The sequence below is a fragment of the Pleurodeles waltl genome, chromosome 7 (assembly GCF_031143425.1).
Source record: "Pleurodeles waltl isolate 20211129_DDA chromosome 7, aPleWal1.hap1.20221129, whole genome shotgun sequence".
Taxonomy (NCBI): Eukaryota; Metazoa; Chordata; class Amphibia; order Caudata; family Salamandridae; genus Pleurodeles; species Pleurodeles waltl.
In genome coordinates, this window is record NC_090446.1 from 1034799002 (window position 1) to 1034806816 (window position 7815).

Consider the following 7815-nt stretch of genomic DNA (forward strand, 5'->3'; position numbering starts at 1 on the left):
GTTTACAGACATCCAGCAGCAGCAAGTTCCACTTTTTTGGCCCAGAATACTCCTCCAATGAACTACTGATACTGAAGGAACCAGTAATTCTGAGGGGAATTGCTGCGTCTGGATCTATTCCTGCCCATTTTCTCAATCTTCGCAACCTTTTAGCAGGTGTGTGAGTGTAGAATGTGGAGTGTTTTTGTATTACTTATAATCAGGACAACTGGAATTATGAGATTCTGCATTTGCAACTTTTTCACATAATTATGAATTTGCCACATTTTACACATCATCTCTCATCTGCAGTATAATCTGAAGAATTGAGCGGGACAAAATGTTTTCTGCTCACTGTGCCACTGGAGCCAAGCTACATCTGGCTGAGCAATAACTAGAGTGAAATTTGTCCTGGGCTGCTTGTGTTTAGGTTTAGGAAGAACGTGGCATGACAGTTCGGACTCGACTGTTCCTACTGGAGCAGGGTCAAGACTGTTTTGCATATGGCTGGGTCCAAATTGAGGTGGCATGGTGTGCAAAAAAGCAATGGACTGGAATGCTGCCTGAGTATATGTCAGTGGCTGAGATTAATTCAACCATTCAATCCATTACTTTTTTGTATACTTTAGTGTGTCACCCTGGCTGGGACAGGTGTGCCCAGACTTGGGTCCCCTGCTTGATGTGTCACAGGAACCAAGCTATCCCTAGCCGATGAGCCCTGACTAGGGTGAAACTGGTCCTGGGTTGGTCACGTTCAGGTTCAGGGAAGGCCTGGCCTGCCAATTCAGGCTGGACTGTTTCCATTGAAGAAGGGTAAAGACTGATCTGCATACGGCTGAGTCCAAACTGAGGAGGCATGGTGTGTAAAATAATGCGAAAGAGGGATGTAGTCCCAAAGAATGTTGTCATTTGTGATAGCACCCTGAGGCAGCTGCCTACCATGGCATTAATGTCAGACAAATTTGGAACTCTGCATCACCAACTAACACTTGGAGGATTTATGGGGCTTCTATAGAAAATATTTAGTTGTGTTCTTAAGGAACAACGTTGGGTAATTTCCATAAACTGCTCTATGTACACTAGGCATACAGAGACAAGGTAGACTTTGCTATAAACGTGTCTGGGACCGGGGACTATATCACAAGTGACCTACACCATTTCTAGTACTTTGAACAAAAAACCATGGTCACATGTGATGCTCTCTTACACTGTTAGCTACCTCTACTCACACTGAACAGCGGCTGATCCTGTTGGGCATCGTTGATGACTGGCATCTTGAAATTGTGACATAGTTAAGTGTCACCAAAGCCAAGCTCTCATGTTTTGCATCATGCACAGCATTTTTAAGGACTCTTAACTGGCATAGGAACTATGTTTGACGTTATGTCCTTACAGTTAAAACCTGCTATTAATTCTCTCAGCATAGGATGTTGTGCTGCAATTATTCAATATGACACACTATAACACATGGGCATTGCATGTCCGATAACTCTGATACTTGCCTGCTGTGAGTCCAGTGTTTGTGCCTCACACATGAATTCCATAAGTGGATGTAAAAACATTTCTGATTTGCATAAATATTGTTCTTGGGTATTCCAGCAGACCCTGAAGTATTTAATTCATTCCCACCCAGAACTGCCTGGACATTTTATAGCTTTTAGCCAAAGTATTTGAAAGAGTGGACTACAAATTGCACTGTTCAGTAACTTTATACAAATGTTCTTCTGAGAACTAGCCTCGTCCCTCAAAGATCACTGGCGTGGGTTTGGCTTGCTTTCTGCACTTGCTTGCACAGTGCTATATGGGGCTCATTTCAATATTTTTGCCAGTTCAGCACTGTTTGTAGCAGGCAGAGAACAATAATGTAGAATTTTCGTGCACTACGCCCCCTACAGGAGATAGCAGGGAGCAGCTCAGCAGACCTGTTCTATGGGTCCTGGTGCAGTCAGTGTGGTCGTAAAACAGTGGATACTGCTATATACAGTGATTTAACTGAGCAGGTACTCACATGTTGTAGGTACGTGCACTTCTTTAATTTTACCAGAGTACTAGCTGTTCTCAGCAGAGAATATGCAGGAACATGAAGACCATCACATCTGTATGTCCATTTCAAGCACTGGTCATCACTGGCGTCTGAGAACCCCTGGTCCTGTTGTACACCCCTTTGAACAGCCGACTCGCCAAAAATCAGTAAGTTGAGCATACAGGGTATTTTACAGGAGATGGAGATAGGCTTGCATTTCAGATGCACTAAAACCCAGCAATGACACAGTGCTGAAATGTTGGAGGATGCAGCCAGATGTTCTCGAGCTGGTTCTGGGCTTTGCCCAGAAATCACCCATTTGTGTCCCGGTAGAGTGTGCAAGCACTCGAGCACAGCCATGGTGCCAGCACACATTTATTACGTGCTTGGCAGTGCCTGCAGGGATACTAAAATGCCTCCCTCGACGGACCAGCAACACCCTTTATCGTGTTATGTTCTGGCTTTGAGTAGTTGGAGCTCATGCTGAGCACAGCTGAAGCCTAATGCTTGGTCCATCACGGAAACTTCATAAGTTGCTGAGAGATAAACTAAGAGCTGAAAGGCGGTTTTTAGACTTTTGCAAGGTATATATGCAGAACTCCACAGGATTAGTGAGAATGACTGCAAGATCTTTATGTAAGCATACTCCGAATAACCATTTACAACACAAAATAGAAACTGATCTTGTACACATTTTGGAAATTGATTGTAAGTGTTTATTACTACCCAAGTGAAACCATTTATGGACCTCAGAATAAACAGAGATTGAGTTGCAAGTGCAAAGTTGCAAATGTATGCCTTGCAGGCTACATGGAGGTATCTGAAGTGGCAGGATTGCTCATTCAAATATTTGTAACTTATGACCTGCAGGTAACATAAGGATCCCTGCAACATAATCATGAACCCACTGAGTTATCTAATTTAAGACACTAATACGGGACCTACACTTGACGCCCTGTGCTCTGAAACAGGGCCATTAATCATGTGTGTTTTTTAAAGATGTTTCAACCCTGTGACCACAGATTGCACACATATGTTTTCAGCCTGCACATTAACCCCCAGAGTAAACTTACTACTCCAAGGGCCTGTTTTATGAAACGGTAACGCCGCCATTGTGTCATTTTTTGATGCAAAAGCGGCGCAAACTTACAAAATATAATGTATATAATTATGTTATAATATAATTATTTTTTGTAAGTTTGCGCCTCTTTGGCATCAAAAAATGACGCTAAAGCAGTGCTAATTCTTCATAAATCAGACCCCAAATCTCTAAAACATTATGGATGCAAACAAATTTGTGCAATAAATGCATTAATCCTGGTGTTTACAGTATAAGGGCCCTGGCTGAGTACAGTACTGGCTTCAGTGCCTTTTGTACTCTTTTTTCTTTCCTCTATGCTCACCAGCATGAAAAAAATTGGAAGCAGCAAAAACAAAACCAACAACAACCTGAGTGACAGGCTTGGAGATGGTACCTGGTTGACTGTTGGGAGAATGAGGAGTAGGAGCACCATTAGAATCAGGACCACCAGGAGAGCCAGAAGGACTGGGAACGAGAGGCAGGACCAGGAGAAAAGCAGGACCAGCAGGACTGGGAAGATCAAACCCAGGATCATCAAAAGGACTAGGATACAGACCGAAGGACCAGGACCAGAAGCACCCATGCAAGGAGGACCAGATGAACAAGGAAGTATTTGTGGTCCAGGGCTAGGTGGCCCTTTGCCAGAAGGAACAGGACCAGGAGGGCCAGGACCCTAGGGGCCAGCATCACAAGAATTAGAACTAAAAGTACCAGGAGGAGAAAGTGCAGGAGGCACAGTAACAGCTCTACGAAACCCAGGAACAAACATCAGCCCAGTCCTGCAGGAAGAACATGGCCAAGAGGGCCATAAAGGCAATGTCCAGGGTACCCCAGCCAGAAGGCCCAAGACCCGGTAACCAGGACCACAGGAAACAAGAGAAGAAGTATCAGGCAGACAAAAGTCAGGAGGAAGAGCAGTAAGTGGACCAGGAGGGCCAGGACAACTACGGGAAGTAGGAGGACCAGAAGAATCAGGACTAGTGGCAGAGGGACTAGAACATAGAGAATGAGGAAGATCAGTGTAAGATGGATAGGGGTACAGGAAGCGCAGGACCAGAAGGACCAGGCACAGGACCGGGGACCTGCAGGATGGCCAGTTCAAGAAGAATCAGAACTGAGAAGATGAGGATGACGATAGCAAGACCAGAAAGACCAGAAAGACTAGAAACCAGACAATCCAGACCAGGAGGAGCTGATGAACCAGGAGTGGAAGGATCAGTTCAGGATGAGAAGAAGTAGGACAAGGACCCTGAGGAGTAGCATGAGATGGAAGGAGAGTCAGGAGGCAGACCAGAAGGTTGATGAGGAGGCCAAATGCTTAATGATATACCTTTAGTCACAGTGGCCATGCCACATAAACAATTCTTAACTACTCTGTTAGGCCAGAGTCACTAACAGACCCCTACTTTTTTCAGCCCACTTAAGTGCAGCATAACCCTTTCCTCGATCATGAAATGCAGGACCTCTTTACTATTACATTTCATTGTTGTCATTGTCTTTATCTAGAACATTTTGCCAAAAATAATACTTCAGCTGACTGCCATTGGCTCCACCCTCTTCACTCAAACCCAAACGACTCTGCTCTGTTTCTGCCACATGCAATTTATGGCATCCCAAAGTAAACATTTTCCATTTTTAGTACCAATAACACACCAAAAAATGAAATGCCCATTCAGAATTATAGATAAATATAGAATTAAAACGCATTGAACTTCATTTACACATGCAGCAAATGTACAGCAGTTAAAACAAGGACAATTATTAAACAAGCATTTGCAATGCAACGGGTCTCGCGTTTGCTCATGTTAGAGCTGATCGCGTTGTAAACTCCTAACCCGACTTTTCACCTATCGGGCAAAAGTGCATTTATGTACGTAACCCGAAAAAGGGAAATGAACTATGTAAAGCGCTCGACTTCTGCCAAGCGAGATCGTGCTCGTAAATTAGAGAAAAAGAAGTCCACAAGCCCGATGGAAAACAGCGAGCCACGCATGTTTTCTGTACTTGGTCGCTGCGCTCGAGGAGGGCTAGCCACCGGAAAAGGCATGACCTATGCATGCCTCTGACTAATGAAAGCAAGCAGATTTTATTAGGCAAGCCCACAAACCAATAAAAAACACTGACGTGAAGTTGACAGGGCTCCGAGCCCTTTTCTAAATACAATAGCGTCTCAATGCGATACGCATGCGCAAGCGCATGCAACGCAGGCTCGACCCTAAAAAGGATCCGATAAGCATTGACTGGTGGCCTGAGCTTTGCCAGAGCTCTGTAAGTTTGATTATGGAAATGGCCTTATGAGGGTTTTTTATATACTAGTTTGCATCCTTCCGCTGAACGACAATTAAGCAAGCTATTCGGAATGTAGCTTTAGGGAATATGATGTCATACTTGAGGTACATCAAAAACTCCATCAGCTACCAGTTCAGCCATAAATTTATTTTAAACCCAGGCATATATTTGTAAGGGTGTGGATGTCTTGCTTCTTCAGAATATATTCACACCATACAATCCAAATCGCTCATTTTAGTCAATGTACAGCCTTCCATTCTTGGCCCTAGTCTATAAAGTACAGCTAGTGGGCTATGAAGTATTATCAGTTCGAAGTGCCTGATCTTTGGACTGGCGTTTCCATTCAAATTCAGGCCATGTCTAATCATTTAGCCATTTGAAGACCTACCAGCCCCTTACTTTTTGTTTAGATTACAGCTACAATTTTCTTTTATACCAGGAGTATTTGCCGGTCAGGTCTCGCACAAAATGATTTTAACCTTAGGGGTAAATTGACGGAGAGACCTACCTTCTGTTTTCTTAAAGACCCCCACAATGAAGGTAGTATTTTTTTATTTAAAAACAAAAAAAAAAATCTTACTTCTTGATTTTCTTTTTGAAAATAAAAAAAAGAAAATAGTTTAGTGCAGGGCTCGTTCACGTTGACAAACTCAAAATAAGGATTGAGCGCCTCTCCAACCCATAGCTTTGAGAACATCCCTCTTCCTTTCACAATAAATGTGTAATCAGCTGTCTATATTACGTACTACAGAGATTGAGAACATCAGACTTTAAATTAATTAATAATTAAATCAGGAAGGCATTGCATGGCGTCTATCCCTCTATAATTACCTTTTAAAACTCATATAGTTAGCGAGGTAACCGTCAATGAGGTAATTGGTATCATTTCTACGCCTGGCCTACAGGTTTGCCAGTAGAAATCTGCCCCAGGGGAATTGTGAAACAGTTAGGCCATATGCTGACTGATAACCATGCTATCTTGTTCAAGTTTCCCTTCTGCAAGGTACATTGCTAGAGCAAAGAAGACTATCATGGTACAACTCTCTCAAAGCTAGTTTCTCGTCTGATAACCCCAATAAGTTTCATCCCTTTCCATTGTTAATCTTTTCAGGGAAAACCTTGGAAAAACAGTTTTTCCTAAATTGCTTCATTTAGATGGATCTACCAATGTTCGGCACCACCTGTGCGCAGACTTTAGGGACACCACACTCAGAGTTATTATCTGTACTGGATTACCTCTGAACTCTGGTGGATAGTAATGATGTGGGGCACTGGCTTGGTCACTCAGCAGCCTTTGATGTCATCAACCATTCCCTACTTATTAACAGACTACATACGATTGGCCTTGATGGGCCGGCTAGAAGTAGGCAAAATCTTTTCTCTCTAAACAATCCCAGAGCATCTTTCTTCATCTTTTTAATTGGGAATAGAAATCTATCATCTATGGTGCACCACAGGGCTTGTTCCTTTCATCTATGCTGTTATATGGGTAAATGCTGGAGTTAACCTATACACTTCATTCAATGATTAGTGATTTTCTTATTACTGTTCTTACAATTTTCCAGAAATGGCTTGCTTCATTTTTTGTAAAACTGAATCTCTATAAAGGAGAGCTTTTGGTAATAAAAACACCATTGACAAATGAACCCACAGCCTGTGGACAGTATCTACTGGTTTCTCTCCCACTCTGGTTAAACCAGTGCATAATCTTGAAATCTATATGGATTCTGGGTTATCTTTACAGACTTTGATTACCAAAAGTGAGTTCCTGCTTCTGGTAGATATAACATTTATGAACAATTCTTCCTTATATCATTCCAGAGCACTATGGCGGAATTACAGTGGCTTCTCTTGAAGGCCCATCTTCAAACCAGATGCATCAGCTACAAAGTCATCATGACCCACGCCACTGTTTATCTAGGTGATAATGTCACCATCTCTAGTGGCTCTCAGTTCAGCCTCAGCAAGATCGTCAGACTGGAGACAAAGAAGTGTAAAAAGAACATAAAAAACAGGTCAACAGGCCTTTTTTGTCCAAGCACAGAGGATCTAGTACAACATCCCTATATCCATCAGGACCAACCAACCCTGCTCCAGTTTAGTAGAGAGCTGATAACTCATCTCTTTAAAAACACTGCTTCAGGAAGAAGTGATAGTCCATTACAACCCAGTAAGCTTTCCAATCAGTCACTGAATTTTGCCTTTAACCCTATGCAGCACTATGCTTGCCTTTCAGCTAGGTATGCACGATACACATGTATCTATGGAAGTACCATTGTTGCATCGAGATCACACTCTGAGCTGCCATTACTGCAAGGTCATTACAGTGCGAACGGCGTTTAGTACGTGGACATCAGACTGGAAGCTGCCAGCACTGTGGTGACGTCATACTTGGAGATACCACTGCTGCCCTGAGATCACACTGATAGCTATCATTGGTGCG